General features: G+C 39.8%; 1 pseudogene; it reads left to right on the plus strand.

Moving 5' to 3' along the window:
• The first annotated feature begins 4534 nt into the window (after positions 1-4534).
• Positions 4535-10230, plus strand: LOC102830045 (annotated as a pseudogene).
• The last annotated feature ends 6454 nt before the right edge of the window (positions 10231-16684 follow it).

Consider the following 16684-nt stretch of genomic DNA (forward strand, 5'->3'; position numbering starts at 1 on the left):
ATGAGGCTTTCTACTCCCGTAAAGATTTACACCCTCGGAAACCCTGTACAGGGTCGCTATGGGTCGGAACCGACTCGACGGCACTTAACAACAACAACATTCCTTCTATTGCACAGAGTAGATTATTAACATTCTCCTTTTCTGTATTTAAGAGAGCTGTTATGCAGAGAGCCTAAACAAGTTTTCAAAGCAAATCTGTGGCTCAGCCAAGAATAAAAGCCTCAGTCCGAAGACATCAATTTATTATGTTGCCCCTCTGTTGGGTGGTGTCATTTCCAAGGGCCCCATTCTTACTCAAAACATTAAAAATAAAAAGGAAAAAACTCACATTTCTGTCAGACAGATGACAGCCAGGCGTCTCTGGAAGAACAGTTAGCAATATCAGCATGTGGTTTTGCATTTTAAGGTGTGCAGATACGGAGAAGGAATGTAAACCCTGTGGAGGCTGTTTCTCATGTCAGAGTCTATTCTAGATCTTGAAAGTAGGCCATGGAGGCCACAGCTGTGCCCCAAGAGCTGCATTCCTGTAGCGGCATCAGCATCACGCAGGAAACAGGCTGGAGCAGGGCCCAGGCCTTTTAAAAGGACCCAGTGGGTGTTACAGCCAAAGGGCAGGAAGAAATCATCACCTGCCCCAGGACCAGCCTTCCAGTTTTTGCAGAGCCTGTATATATATGACAGTATGAAACTTGTTTCCATGAAACTTGTTTTCCTTTGCATTATTTCTTTTTAAGGACTTGGCTATTTTTAGAGGTTCCGGGTTTTTTGTGTTTTTTTTTTTCTTTTTTACTTGCCAACTCCCTTTGATCCCACATGAAAAGTCAAAAAGAGACCATTCTCTCATTTGTACTATTTCAGCACCTCTAATGCCTCTTATGGTCCTGTGGCCATAGAACACCACATCACTGGTATTCCAGTGCACAAGTCTACACGCAACCTGGCTTTTGGCAGGAACCAGTTGGGTTTGATGGGATGAAGATACAGCAAGAGAAGATCACCAGGGGCCCTAGGAAATGCCTGGTTTTTGATAAGGGGTGAAAGAATTTGGAAGGGAATTGAAATCTTCTATCCAAGAAGCTTAAGTAAGAGATAAGTCTGCCTTTGCTGTCTGGCATCTCTAGAAAGGTAGACGTAGTCATCCAGATGCCAAGATTTATCAGAAGATCACAGAATAGGTAGATATTGACAACCAAGACAGCACACTCATTTGACAAACATAGCCACTCATGAGTGTTTAATTTTGGCAGGTAGCTCAAAGCATGGTTTACTTACACTCCTTCGAGTCCTCAAGCGTTCCCTCCTTACTTGCTTTTTTTTCTAACTGACCTTTCAAAGCCATTTATATCCATCAATATCCACTGCTCCCCTCTCATGTTCTAGAGATCAGTCACTATGTTGGGTGGGGTTGTTTGAAAAGTAGAGCATTGACCTTTGAAAACAGATTATATAACAAGAAGTCAGAGCAATCTCTTCATACATCTGTCATGCAGCCAACTTTGTACACATCATTTCTCTCACACTCAAAGACCATACAGTCCTTGGCTCATCTTTGGCCTTTTCAGGTTCAAGTGGCTTCCCTGGAATCAGGTAAGTGTAGACATTTAGAAAGACACACGAGGTGGGACAAATAGAAGAACATTACCAGTATTTTCAAACAATTTTCTTGATCTCTTCGATGTTGTAACTTAAAAAAAAAAAAAAAAAAAACTTTTTTGTGTGTGATTTCCATGAAAGTTTAAAGAACACATTGGTTTTCCATTCAACAGTTCATACATAGTTTGATCTGTGACATTGATTGCAATGTAATAGCATTCCTCCCACTTCTCTGTGCTTAACATTTCCATTTGTCTTTCTTTCCTGCCCCTTCCTCCTCTGGACAAATATTGTCCTTTCGATCTGGTATGGTGATAGTTCTAAGAAATACTTAATTCTCTGGTGGTGTTGTTCACCTTACAGGCCAGTCTATTGTTTGGCTAGAGACTTTGGGAAAAACAAGGCTACAGGAATTGACGGAATACACACTGAAATGTTTCAACAAACTGATGCAACACTACAGGCTCTCACTCATCTATGCCAAGAAACTTGAAAGACAGTGGATACCTGGCCAACCGATTGGAAGAGATCCATATTTACGTCCATTCCAAAGAGAGGTGACCCAACCAAATGCAGAAATCATCTAACACTATTATTCATATCACATGCAAGTAAAATTTTGCTGAAAATAATTTAAAAAATGATTGAAACAGTATATCAACAGGAAACTACCAGAAATTCAAGCTGGATTCATGGAACAAGGGATGTCATTGCTGACAGATGTCAGATGGATCTTAGCTAAAAGCAGAGAATATCCGATAGATATTTACTTGTGTTTTATTAACTACGCAGAAGTATTTGACTATGCTGATCATAACAAACTATGGATAACACTGTGAAGACTGGGTATTCCAGAACACTTAGTTGTGCTCATGAGGGACTTGAACATAGACCAAAGGCAGTCATTAGAACAAAACAAGAGGATACTGAATGATTTAAAATCAGAAAAGGTATGCACCATGGTTATATCCTTTCATCATATTTAATTCAATCTATACACGGAACGAATTATTCAAGATGCTGGATTAAATGAAGAATAAGTGGCATTAGGATTGGAGGAAAACTCATTAACAACTTGTGATATGCGGACAACACAACCTTGCTTGCTGGAATCAAAGAGGACTTGAATGTTTACTGATGAAGATCAAAAATTACAGCTTCAGTCTGGATTACACCTCAATGTAAAGAAAACAAAAATCCTCACGACTGGACCAATAAATAGCATCATGGTAAATGGAGAAAAGATTGAAGGTGTCAAAGACTTCATTTTGCTTGGATCCACAATCAGCACTCATGGATGCAGCAGTCAAGAAATGAAACAATATATTGCATTAGGCAAATCTGCTGCACAAGATGTCTTTTAAGTGTTCAAGAACAAAGATGTCAGTTTGAGGACTAAGGTGCACCTGACCCAAGCCATGGTATTTTCAGTCACCTCATATGCATGTGAAAATTGGACAAAGAATAAGGAATACTGCAGAAGAGTTGATGCATTTGAATTATGGTGTTAGAGAATATTGAAAATACCACAGACTGTCAGAAGAACAAACAAATCTGTGTTAGAAGTACAGTCAGAATGTTCCTTAGAAGTGAGGATGTCGAAACTTCTTCTCTCACACTTTAGACATGTTTTCAGGAGGAACCAGTCCCATCATGCTTGATAAGGTGGAGGGAGGGTCAGCAAAATAGAGGAAAACCCTCAGTGAGATAGACTGATACAGAGCAACAACAATGGACTCAAATATAACAATTTTGAGGATGGTGCAGGACTAGGCAATGCATAGGGTCTGTTGCACAGATTCTGTGTACATAGGGTTGCTATGAGTTGGAACCTACTCCATGGCACCTAAAAACAACAACAAAAGCATAGTTTGTCTGAAAGCTGAGCCACAGGAATGAGTTCAGTTCTAGTCTTAAGGGATGTCTAAGGTCCAGAGTCTTGGCGGTTCCACCGGTCTCTATCTTAGGTAACTTTTTTATGTTGTTATTGTTGGTTGCTGAAGATTCAGCTACAGCTCATGGTGACCTTGTTGAATTGCAGAAAGAACACAACATAGCCCAGTCCTGTGCCATCTTCATGATATAATGAACTCTTAACACACCAACTTTTCTATAGATCTATTCTTAAAGGATAGTCCTGGTGTGGTACTGTGGGTTAATGCACTACACTGCAAGGTCAGTTTGAACCACAGAGTTGGTGGTTCAAGCTCACCAGCCACTCCTTGGGAACCCTATACAGAGTTGCTATGAGTCAGAACAGACTCGACGGCACTTATCAACAACATTCTTAAAGAAACATAAATGAGCACAGCTTTTCAACACTATCCTCCACAGATTTCATACTTTGTAAGGTCTTTGGTTTGACTTGCAAGCAATTTTACTAGCACATAGCACTGTGAGGCAAACCAGAGGATCTGCCTTCCTGAGTTAATCATATTAGGCCCAGTCTATGTATTCCTCTCACCTCCCTGTCTTTTATGTCAAACTGAAGCTTGTTGCTTTCATAATGCTTATCATGATTTATGACGGTTTCATTTATCTTTACTTGTTACTGTTTGTCTCCTTACTCCAACACACAGACGCACATACACGCACATGAAAACATGAAGGTAAACCCCCACGAAGACCCGGATTAGGTTTGTGTTGCTCATATTATATTGTTAGCACCTAGATCCGTACCTAACATATTAGGAATTGCTCAATAAATATGTATTTGGGAATGAATGAATTTAAGAAATATGTTCTCACAGAAGCTGTAGGGTTAAAACATGCAATTTATCAAATATAATCCCTATCCAAAAAGTTGATGTTTAGAGTTGGTTTCTTTCCTTCTGCAGATTCTTTTAAGTGTGGGGAATAGTGTTTGCCAGAACAGAGTGTTTGCCTTGGAGGTGGAATCACATCTTATCCCTATAGGAATTGCAGAAGGCCTAGGGGTGCAATGCTTAAGCGCTCCACTGCTAATCAAAAGGCTGCGAGTTTCAGCATGCCCAGTGGCTCTGCAGGAAGCAAGAACTATAATCTGTAAAGATGACAGTTTAGGAAGCTTTCTGAGGCAGTTCTACTCTATCATATAAGGTCACTATGGGGTGTAACTGACTCTACTACACACAACAACACAACACTCTTGTCTTCTCATTTCCTACTCTGTTCACCATTTCTTTCTACCTATCTTGGTGATTTGCTTTGGAAAAACCAATGACCAAAAACCCTATAGAGGACAGTTCTACTCTGATGCACATGGGATCACCTTGAGTTAAGAGTCAATTTGATGGCAACTGGTTTCTTTATTTATTAAAGACCAATAAAGTATGTGCCGGGCATCTGATAAGGGGGTGTGGTGCAGTGAATTACTTCATACCATTCTCCTTTCCACCAAACAACGTTTTTGTCCTGATGGATCTGGGTAAGAAAAGGTGGGAGAAAAGGCTGGTAGGATTGTATGAATCAGTTGTGATACTAACAGAATTCCTTGTCATTGTAAACACTTGGAACTCTAACGTGGGTATCAAATGAGCCATCTCAGAAGCAGGAGGGAGTAGCTCACTACCATCAAAGAAGGAAAGCCAGGAGTATGTCCTTTGGACCCTGAGATCCCTGCATATTGAATATTCCAGGGACAGAAAGCTATGATGCTGGAAAAGTGGCAGTGGGGCAGCAGCAGAGAAGCAGAACCAGTGAACCAAGAACCAGAGCACCGGGCAGAGCAATGGGCTTCCCAACCCACAGAGCTAGTAAAACTATGTGACATTTGGCAGGAGGCTTGCTTGCAGAGTAGGGTGCCTCCAGGCACTTGATTGGGGGAAGCTAGGTTTGCTGACCCATGGAGCTAGAGCCCAGTGCCTTCAGATTGAGTCTTATGGTAGACTGGTGTGTCCTGTGGGCTTTCATCAGTAACTCTAAAAGAGTTGTTTTTTTTAACATTGTCAAGTAGGGCAGAGGCCAGACCAACGTGCCAAGAACCAGAGAGTGGCCTGTCTGTGGGCACAGCAGAGGAGCTGTCCTGACTGTAAGAACTGTGCCCTGAACATTTCTGACCCTGAATTGTAACCTCTTCACTTCTCTAATCAACTCCATTACGGTGAGTATGGTGTCTGAGTTTTATGTGGCTACTGCAATGAATTTTCGAGCCCAGTTAAGAGAGACAGTGCTGTGGGAGAGATGGTTGGTTCATTGTTTTTGCAGAGGGTCCATGCTATTCCTGCTTTACATGAAGAGTAAATGAGATCATTGAATGGAATAGTTTTTGACAAAGTACTTGACATATTAATAGCCGGATAAATGGTAGCTGTTAACGTTATCATCAGAAATATTTATTGAGCAACTATTATTTACCTTTTGGCTCACACTCTGCAGATTATGCAACAGGTGGATAGGACACAGTCTACATTATCAGAGTGCCTGTAATAATTCATTTCGTTAGTTTTATTTTCATAATGTTTGTTCTCAGAGCAGATGACTGTGTAGTGGTCTTTTCATTTTATGGATAGGGTTGTCAACTAGCAGGGCCAGGACCAGAGTGAGGCAATAACCCAAAATATCAGAACTTAAGTAGAGGCAGAATCACTATTACTAATGTTTCCTTTGTCCCAGTTTCCTATATGGCTTGTAACAACATGGTTACTGATCATATCTTCATTTAAATTTTTGACATATTGTCTATCATGGGGATTTTTTGCATATTATTATTATTTCTAATATTGCATTAAAATGTTAAGCTTAATTAGTGAGTCTTTTTTGGTATCTCCAACCCCTTTAAATTTTGCACCCAAGCCTAGTGCCTCCATACCTTACCCTAGTTCCAGTTCTGTCAGCTAGATGACTTCCCTCATCTAATAATCAAGGTCTTTGACTCTAGTGAAGGGTTATCAAGTTGTGTTCCTATCTCTAGCTCCGTGCCAACCCCCAGCCAGTCCACCATCAGCTCCTGCCTTAACTTCCAAATAAAACCAACTTTGACTCAAGGCAGCCCCAGATTATTAGAGTAGAACTGTGCTCCAAAGAGTTTTCAATGTCTGTGACCTTTTGGAAGTTGATCACCAGAACTTTCTTCCAAGATGTCTTTAAGAGGACTTGAACCACCAATCTTTCAGTCAGCAGCCAAGCACTTAATTGTTTGTGCCTCCTAGGGACTCAACTCCCAAATAGCCAGCTCTTTTGATCTTGCCCCGCTCCAGTCATCTCTATACACAGACCTTGAGGAATCTTAAAACTTAGATCAGCTGCATCATTTCCTACCTTAACCTTCTGTGGCTTCCCATACCCATAACATAAAACAAGACCCTGCACGATCCAGCCTTAAAACCCTAGCACTTTCTCTCTTTGCCTACTATACTGTAGTCACCCATTTTGATCTTCTCTTAGAATCTTTTAAAAACATTTTGTTGTGTTCTAGGTGAAAGTTTACACAGTAAATTGGCTTCCCATGTAACAGTTTATACATAAATTGTTCCATGACATTGGTTGCTATCTTTGCAATGTGTCATCACTCCCCCAATTTCCAACCTGTCTTCCCTGTTTCCATCCCTCCAGTTTTCCTGCCCCTCCCTGCTTTCTCATCTATGCTCTTGGACAAATACTGCCTGTTTGGTCTAGTATAAGTTGATTGTTTAAAGAAGCACATTCCTTGCGGATGTTATTGCTTATTACATCCCAATCTATTATTTGGCAGAAAGGTGACCTCTCAGAGTTGTTTCAGTTCCAGGTGAAAAGATTGTTTAAGGTCAATAGTGTCTGTATCAGTCCAGTAAGTCTGGTCGTTTATGAATTTGAGCTTGGTTCTACATTTTTCTCCCATTCTATCCAGGACTTTCTATTGTGTCCCTGTCAGGGTGGTCAGTAGTGGTAGCTGGTCACCATCTACTTCTTTTGGTCTCAGGGTAGAGGAGGTGGTGGTTCACATGGGCTGCTAGTCTTATGGACCAAGAGATTTCTCTAATCTTTGATTTCCTTCACTCTCCTTTGCCCAGAAAGGAAGAGGCCAATAGTTATATCTTTGATGGCCACTTGCAAGCTTTTAAGACCCTAGACGCTACTTGCCAAACTAGAATGTAGAACATTATCTTTATGAACTATGTTATATCCGTTGACCTAGATGTACCCCAAGACTATGGTCCGTAGCCTTCACATCCAGTAATTCAGTCCATGAGTTTTTTTCATATAACTAAGAAGTTTTCATAACCATGAATATATATGGCACACATACAAATATGTATATAAAAATGCCCACAACCATACCTATGATGTCACTTTTGATGAGGCACTATGGAATAGCACTGGACTATGAACCACAAGGTTGGCTGTTCAAACCCACCAATTGTTCCTCGGAAACCCTATACAGGGTCACTATGAGTCATGATGAATTCGATGGTACTTAACAACAACATGCTTATGAGGGGTCTTCAAAAAGTTAATGGAAAAATGGAATTAAAAGGTAACAGAATTTTTCCATAAACTTTTTGAAATTCCCTCATACTTCTGCATGTGCAGATAGGCCCATATGCCTTTTCACACCTATAAAGCATGCATATCTATCTACCTATATAACCACTCACGAATCATTAGTTTTTATTATTATTGTTGCAAAATTGTATGTGTTACAGTAGTTACCATGGGTGTCTTACTTTTGTCTACTTCTCTGTGGCTTCATTTACCGTAGTCATTGTGTACTGACACCCTCAATATTGTGCATTACCTTTTCCTTCACCAGAATGAACATGTGTCTACTATGAAGTAATCTCTCTCCTTTCCTGGTAACTATCAAGGAATTTTGCTTTTTCTGTGTAAGTATATTTTTCTCTTCTTATAAAAGTGGTATCATACAATATTTGCCCTTTTATAATTGACTAATTTCACTTAGCATAATGTCCTCCAAATTCATCCATGTTATATGATGTTTTGCAGATGCATCCTTTTATATCTTTGCATAGTATTCCATTGTATGTATGTACTAAATTTTGTGTATCCGTGAATTCATAATGGACATCCAGGTTGTTTCTAGCATTTTGTGATTGTGAATAACGCTGCAATGAATATGGGTGTGCATGGATGTCTGTTAGTACTACTGCCCTTATTTCTCTAGGATATATACCTAGAAGTGGGATTGCTGGACCCTATGGTATCTCTATTTCTAGCATTTTGAGGAAGCACCATACTGTTTACCATTTTACAAGTCCATCAACAGTGTATAAGAGTTCATCATCTCTGCAGTCTGACAAGCATTTGTTGTTTTCTGCTTTTTTGGCCAGTACTGTTTTTACAGAATGAGATGGTATCTCACTGGTGCTTCAGGATAAACTGAACTGCAAGGTTGGTTTGAACTGCAAGGTCAGTGGTTCAAACCCACCAGCTGCTCCTTGGAAACCCTTATACAGGGTCACTATGAGACAGAACCGATACCATGGCACATAAAAACAACAAATAGAGTCCTGGTGTGGTGCTGTAGGATAAGCACTGGACTGCTAATTACAGGGTCAGTGGTTCAAACCCATCAGCTATTCCTTGGAAACACTATACAGGGTCACTATGAATTGGAACCAACTCCATGGCACTTAACAACAATGGCTAATATTCATGAGCATCTCTTTATATATAGTTTGTTAGACATCTGAATGTCTTCTTTAGTAAAGTGTTCATGTCCTTTGCCTATGTTTGATTGAATTTTTTTTTTGAGATATTAACATTTTCTATGTATGAGGAGTCTTCAAAGAGCTCATGGAAAAATTCCATTATGTTTTAGTTCCATTTTCCCACAATTTTTGACACTTCCTCATAGTTTAGCAGTTAGACCTTTGTCATTGCCAAAATTTCCCAGTCTACTGGTCCTCTCTTTACTCATTTTGTAAAGTCTTCAAATAAGCATAAGTATTTAATTTTTACGAGGTCCCAGATGTCTAGTTTATCTTTTGTTGTCTGTGCATGTTCAATTATGTGTGATCATGTATTTGTACCATAAAACTTAATAGTTTTAGGTTTAACCTTTATGTCTTTGATCAGTTTTGAGTTCATATTTATGTATAGTGTGAAGTATGGCTCCTGTTTAAGTTTTTTGCAAATAGATATCTAGGTTTGCCAGCACCACTTGTTAAAGAGAGTGTCTCTTTCTCATTGAATTAACTGCAACCCTTTGTCAAAGACCAGCTATCCATAGCTGGCTGGGCTTACTTCTGGTTTCTCAGTTCTGTTCCTTTGGTCTATCTATGTGTCTATCATTGTATCAGTGCTGGGCTGTTTTAACTTTTATGACTGTGTAGTAAGTTCTTAAATCAGAAAGTGTGTGAGACCTCCTGTTTTGTCCTTCAATAATGCTGTAGCTGGTCAAGGTCTCTCTTCTTTCCATATAAAGTTGGAGATTAGTTTTTTCCATCTCATTAAAAAATGTTGTTGGGAGCTGGGTCAGAAGGGAGGACAAGAACATGCTGACCACGCTTAAGATCCTCATCATGGTGAGAGTGGGGTGGGCAAGTTCAACCTGCTCTTGAGGTTCACAGATGATGCTTTTGATCCAGAACTTGCAGCAACAGTAAGTGTTGACTTCAAGGTGAAAACAATATCAGTGGATGGGACTATGACTATATTTGCAATATGGGATACTGTTGGTCAAGGGAGGTTCAGAACATTAACTCCCAGCCATTATAGATGTGTGCAGGGTATCATATTTGTTTATGATGTCACAAGAAGGAACATCTTTCGTAAACTGGATAATGGGTTGAATGAATTGGAAATGCTCTGAAAAATGACTAGAAAATATGCTAGTTGGAAACAAAATTGGTAAGAAAACTCATGAAGTTGATAGAAATGAAGATCTGAAAGTTGTGCAGAAGCATTCCATGTTAGTTATAGAAGAGGCAAGTGCAAAACCCCATGATGGTGTACAATGTGCCTTTGAAGAACTGGTTGAAAAGATCATTCAGACCTCTGGGCTGTGAGATAGAAAGAACCAGAATAAAGGAGTGAAACTGTCACACAGAGAAGAAAGTCAGGGAGGAGGACCATATGGTGGTTTTTGTTTTGTGTTATGAACCCTGGGAAATTCCATCTCTTACATATGTGATGAGATAATGACATCTTTCCATATATAAACTCTTTAATTGTTATTTTTAGGGACCTTGAAGTTTGCACATATTTAGTTTTTATCATGACAGTAAATATTTGCAAGAAATCTCCCTCATTGGATTTCTCAGATAACATATTATGGTAAGCTTGTACAGTTTGCAGTCTACACGTTGCTTGTTTGTATGTAACATAAAATGTTTGTTGTTAGGTGCCATCGAGTTGGTACTGACTCATAGTGACCCTATGTATAACAGAACGAAACACTGCCCGGTCCTGGGCCAACCTCACAATTGTTGCCACACGTGAGCCTATTGATGCTGCCACTTTGCCAGTCCATCTCCCTGGAGGTCTTCCTCTTTTCCTCTGACCCTTCACCTAACCAAACATGATATCCATCTCCAGCGACGGGTCCTTCCTGACAATATGTCCAAGGTATGAGAGACGAACATAAAATAAATGTGCCTTTATAAGTACATTTGATTTTATGATTTACAGTTATCATGTACCTTTTTACAAATCCATCTATTTAATATGTGTTGGCCTAATGTCTGCTTTTGATCTCCTTTTTGCTTAAATATGCCTATTGATGATTCAATTATTTGGTATCTAGAACTCCTAGGAACACTGGGAGGTATACAAATTCATCAAACCTGGCAAAATCCCTCTCAGGAATAATAAAGAGCATGACTCCACAGCTTTTCTAGGATGTTTGCTGACAGATTCTCTTTTAGTATTAAGAAACATTCTCCTTACAGAAAGTAGCCCAGGTCCATTTATAATTAAATCTCTATTTATTCTGAGGGTGCTTCTGAACTAGCATTAATAGGTTAATGAAGTTTGGTCTTTTCAATTCACTTCAATGAATGACTCAATTGTTTAACTTGAGTTTTAATTCTGTGGTATGTACATTGCATTCATGGCCCTTTTGTGGAGCATTTTAGTGACGTAGCAAGTGACTGATGGCAGTAAGGTTTTCCTCCTGTTTTGGTTTTGGAAGGACTTGAATAGTATGTGTATTGTAATTCATGCAGTTCTTATGACTATTATATCAACTCCCTTTTTCATAAATGTTGGTAGTGTTAGTCCACATACCTCAACTGTAACTTGTATAATGTTTATAAATATCTCTTAATAAGACATCCGTAAGTGACCAGTTAATATTCACAAACCCATTTCTGTACTTTGAGGGTAGGAGCAGAAAAAAAAAAAAAAAAGCTAAAAACGTTATGACAATTTGAGAAAGGCATAATGCTTCCAGATTTTGATGTGTATGGAAAAATACTGTTCCAATGAAAATCTTGATCATTTACTGTTACAAGTAGCCAATAGCTTACCAAAACCAATTAAATCTTTTCCAGAGTATTCAGTTTTCTAAAAAACAAAAAAATCAATGTTGTTGGGATTTGCATCAGGATTGCATTATATCTCTAGCTCACTTTGGGTAGTATTGACATTTTCACATGTTAAGTCTTCCAGTACTTTAGCATGGTATGTTTGTCCATTTATGTCAACCTCTTTTGAAGTTTCTTGCAGTAGTGTTTTATAGTTTTCCTTTTATAAATCTTTTACATCTCTGGTTAGATTTATTCCTAAGTATTTTATCCTTCTGGAATCCTCTCGTAGATTCTTGATTCCACTATGGTCTTCTCCACATGACTGTCTTCATACAAATTGTTCCTTTTCCAGAATGCCATTCCCTAACTCTTTCTACTAACTGACTCTCCTCATCTTTCAGATGGGCGGAAGCACCAGTTTCTCAGAAGTCTTCACTGAACCCTGAATCTAACTCAGGTTTCACCTCTGCCTTCATTAATCTCTTTTTTAGCCTGTTCTTTTCCTTCCCAGCTCTTACCACCAATTGTAATTAATCACATATCCTTTATGTGTTCAGGCTCACCAGCTGCTCCTTGGAATCCCTATACAGGGTCACTGCGGGTCGGAATTGACTCAATGGCACTTGACAACAACATATGTGTTTACTTGTTTGATGTCTTTCTCACTAGACTGTTAGCTCCTTGAGAACAGAAGTCATGTTTATTCACACCTTCTCTCCAGCTCCTAAACTCTGCCTGGCACCGAGGAGCTATTCAAATATTTGTTGAATGAATGAGTGATGAAGGCAATCTAGTCAATAAATGAATCTTCAGCTTTTAAATCTTGACCTAAGGGTTCTGCCATATACCAAGGCACTTTCATGCCCCTTTCTACTTTTGCTGTCATGAACTTTGCTCTTCTAAAGCAAGTGTTTTTCCCCTAGATTATTTTTATAGAAAAAAGTGAAGCAAATATAGAGATAATTATTGATTCTCCCTCATCAAGTCCCTGCTCCCTATCACCAACATCCTCCTGAAAGCCTGCTGCAGAATTCCTGGGAACCACAGGAAACAAGTCCACTAACCACTTGAAATGCTATTATAAAAATAGACTAGACTTGCCCTCCTTCCGGCATCAGAGCCTCTTCCCTCAGGGCAAACTTGGCAAAGAAATTTGATCTGTACTTAGGAACCTTCCTCTACAATCATTTTCCCAACATGATTTATCTGTGCATACTCAGAATCCTGCTCTGAAATTGTCCCCCACCGGCTGGGTCATTTGTTGGGCAAAGTGATCTTTTATGATTTCCATTAAAACATTTTTTATATTAAGAATGATAAGATGGACAGTCAGAAATCAAGGTCTTAAACAAACCCACGGGGACATTCTAGGTTCCCAGCTGCCAGGGGTATACTGATACAATCAAGGGTATTCCATCCACACCACATGCCCAGATTTTCAATACAGGTGTGCTACCTTCATCATATTAAGCATTATCCCCTTACCATGGTACTTATTTGAAAGTTTTCTTTAAATTACTAACAAACCATTTTACTTTATTTACATATTTAGAGGAACTCTTACCTCTCTATTAAAAATGAGTAAACTTCCTGTATCTGTTGTTGGTGGTAAGTGTAAGTTGGTTCCAACTCATAGCGACCCTGCATAGGGTTTCCAAGGAGTGGCTGGGGGGCTTGAACTGCCGACCTTGCAGTTGGCAGTCCAGTGATCTAGTGATGATCATACAACACCACACCAGGACTCCCTCAGATATGTTGTTGCTGTTAAGTGTGGTCAAGTTGGTTCTGATTCATAGCGACCCTGTATAGGAGCAGCTGGTGGGTTTGAACTGCTGCCCTTGTGGTTGCAGTCCAGTGCTGATCCTACAGCGTCACAGCAGGAGTCATGAAATAAATACAATAAAAAGAAACAATGTCTTTGACTGCTACTGAGATGTTGCTTCCTGCTGGGACGCTCTCTTGGGCACAAAACAATGATCATAGGAGAATTGAAAACATAATTATACCAAACCAAAGCTTTCTCCTTGAATAACCAAAATAATTGGACAAGACTTAGAGTCCTGGTGTGGTGCTGTGGGTTAATGCACTGGATTGCAAAGTCGGGATGAACTGCAAGGTCAACAGTCCAAGCTCACCAGTCACTATGGGTTGGAACCAACTCAATGGCACATAACAACAACACCTTTCCCTGAATGGTATACCCAGCCCTTCTCTTGTACTACCAGGGGCACATACCCCATACAATATAAACAAAGAACTGATATTTAGAGTCTGTTGCTGGACTGTTGTCCAGGAATGGATTAAGCAAGGGAAACACAAGCATGGACTTGAATTTATTTACTAATCTACAGTATATACATAAGAATGTAGTTATGCATAAGAATCACCTGGGGGTGCTTTTTAAACTGTAAAGTGTTAAAATATTTGCTTAAGAATCACCTGGGGACCTTATTAAACTATGGATTCTAATTCAGTATATCTGGGGTGGTAAGGGAGTGATAGAAAAAATTTTAAATATAAACAACCATAAAAATTTTTGAAGATGGTTCATGGTCCTACCAACCAGAGACAATTTCTGTTAACATTGCTGTACTTAGAGATGTGTATATTTTACAAAGTGGGGTCATATGTTTACAATTTGCTCTCTTATAACCTGAGTTCACACACTACATTAGGAATTCTTCCTTCATTAACAACACTAAGTCTACATCTCCATTTGTATTGCATTTATTGTTGTTAGTGCCAGTGGTGTAGGTTCTGACTCATAGAGACCCTGTATAGGAGCAGCTGGTGGGTTGTAAACCTTTACGTAGGCAGAAAGGCTCATTTTTAGGATTCCATGATTTGGACATGCAAAAATATTTGAACTAATCTTCAATTGCTGGCCATTTAGGTCTTTCCTTTTTGTCCCGATTATAAACAAAACAGTGGTCATCTTTGCATACCACTGATGCTCTCCTTTATTGTTGTTGTTGTTAAGTACTGTACGGCTGTAAATCTTTACCGGAGCAGAAAGTCTCATCTTTCTCCCATGAAACAGTTTGTGGTTTCGAACTAAGGTTTGCAGCCTGATTCGTAACCACTATGCTACCAGAGCACCTTGATTCTCTCCTTAGGGAGAATTTATAGCCGTGGAGTTGCTAGGGAAAGTATATGCGTTTTGTTAAGGTTTTTATTCAGAAAGATTTCAGAAAACTTGTACCTGTTGTGATTTTATTACTATTATTATTAGTTCCATAATAAACTTTTTGTTTTCTGTATTTACTTTCTGGTTTGTATGTACTCTTCAAGGTAGACCTGTTGACTTTGGTTTCAAAGTTCCCTTGTAAAAAAGGAAGGCTGTTCTGTTCTGGAATTTGCTCCAAGGATACGCAGCTACATTTGTGGGATTTCACTCTACTTTCTGCACATGGGGCTCACCTGAGGGATATTTTTCCAGCAGTGTGGGCTGGTAACCCTTGTCAGAGGCCAGGGTTAGTCACATCATTTTGATTGTGTTCTGGAGTGGCACTGCTGAACAACACACTGGACTACAAGGTCAGTTTGAACCACAAGGTTAGCAGTTCAAACCCACCAGCCACTTCTTGGAAACCCTACACAGAGTCCTATAAGTCAGAACTGATTTAGTGGCAATTAACAACAACACATGAGATGAATGCTCTGAGGCAACTTTGGACTTGCCTTTTGCTTCTGTTGTTAATTTTGGTTTTGTTGATTTGTGACTTTTTGTGACTTAGGAGAACCTGTGAGTTGGAGTCAAAGTGCTCCAGAAGGTTTTCTTTCTTTCTTTTTTTTTTTTTTAATGTTTTATTGTGAATTATGTGATAGTTTACATGGGAGAACATTAGTTTTACATTCATCGTATCGTATCTCATTTCATTGCCATGGTTACAATCCCCTCCATGCATCATCAACCAACCAAAGGGTATACCCTGCAAGCCTGATGCCCCCCTACCACCACCACTGTCGTCAGCACACAGCCCCTCTCCCTCTCTGTGTCTAAAGTCCCCAGCCGCTCCATCTCTCCATGTTATTGTCTCTGCCTCCATCTCAGACATCACTGCTTCTCTGGGTAGGGCCCCACTCTCCACTTTTCTCCCTTGATGGTCCCAAGGACCTCTGATCCTAGACTGCAAAGTTAATCACTCCCCTCTTCCATTTCCAACTCTCACAATCAGTCATGATAACAATTATTCACTGTTGTATTACAAGAGACCCATCTGCATTTCATTTCATCAGCCCCACCCAGACAGATTGGATATTACTCAATGGAGAGTCTATCTTCCTCCACACCCTCTGGATCTAGGTTCCCTCTTGAAAGCTTATAAGCCAGTCACTTCTTGTCTTTGGAGCCCCCCATTCCCCCATTTTGGGTAGCCAGTGTCCAAGTTGCCCATCCGTGTCCTCTCCGTGTGAACCTATGAGTTGGAGTGGAAGTGCTCTATAAGGTTTTCTTGGCTATGACCTTTCTGACAGTAAGTCACCAGGGTACCTCTGGGTGTGTTACAACCACCAACCTTCTGGTTACAAGTTGAATACACACTGTGGTGCTACCCAGGGACCTTTGCCTTTTGTTTCTGATCCTCCAGGTTCATTATTTCTTTGTTGCCCCTTCCTGATCTCTTCACTCTGACAAACCACTCCAGACCACTGTCCAAAGTTCACTTCCTCCAGGCACTGTTCATTCTGTTTAATTCAGCAAT

Source organism: Chrysochloris asiatica, unplaced genomic scaffold (assembly GCF_000296735.1).
Source record: "Chrysochloris asiatica unplaced genomic scaffold, ChrAsi1.0 scaffold00232, whole genome shotgun sequence".
Taxonomy (NCBI): Eukaryota; Metazoa; Chordata; class Mammalia; order Afrosoricida; family Chrysochloridae; genus Chrysochloris; species Chrysochloris asiatica.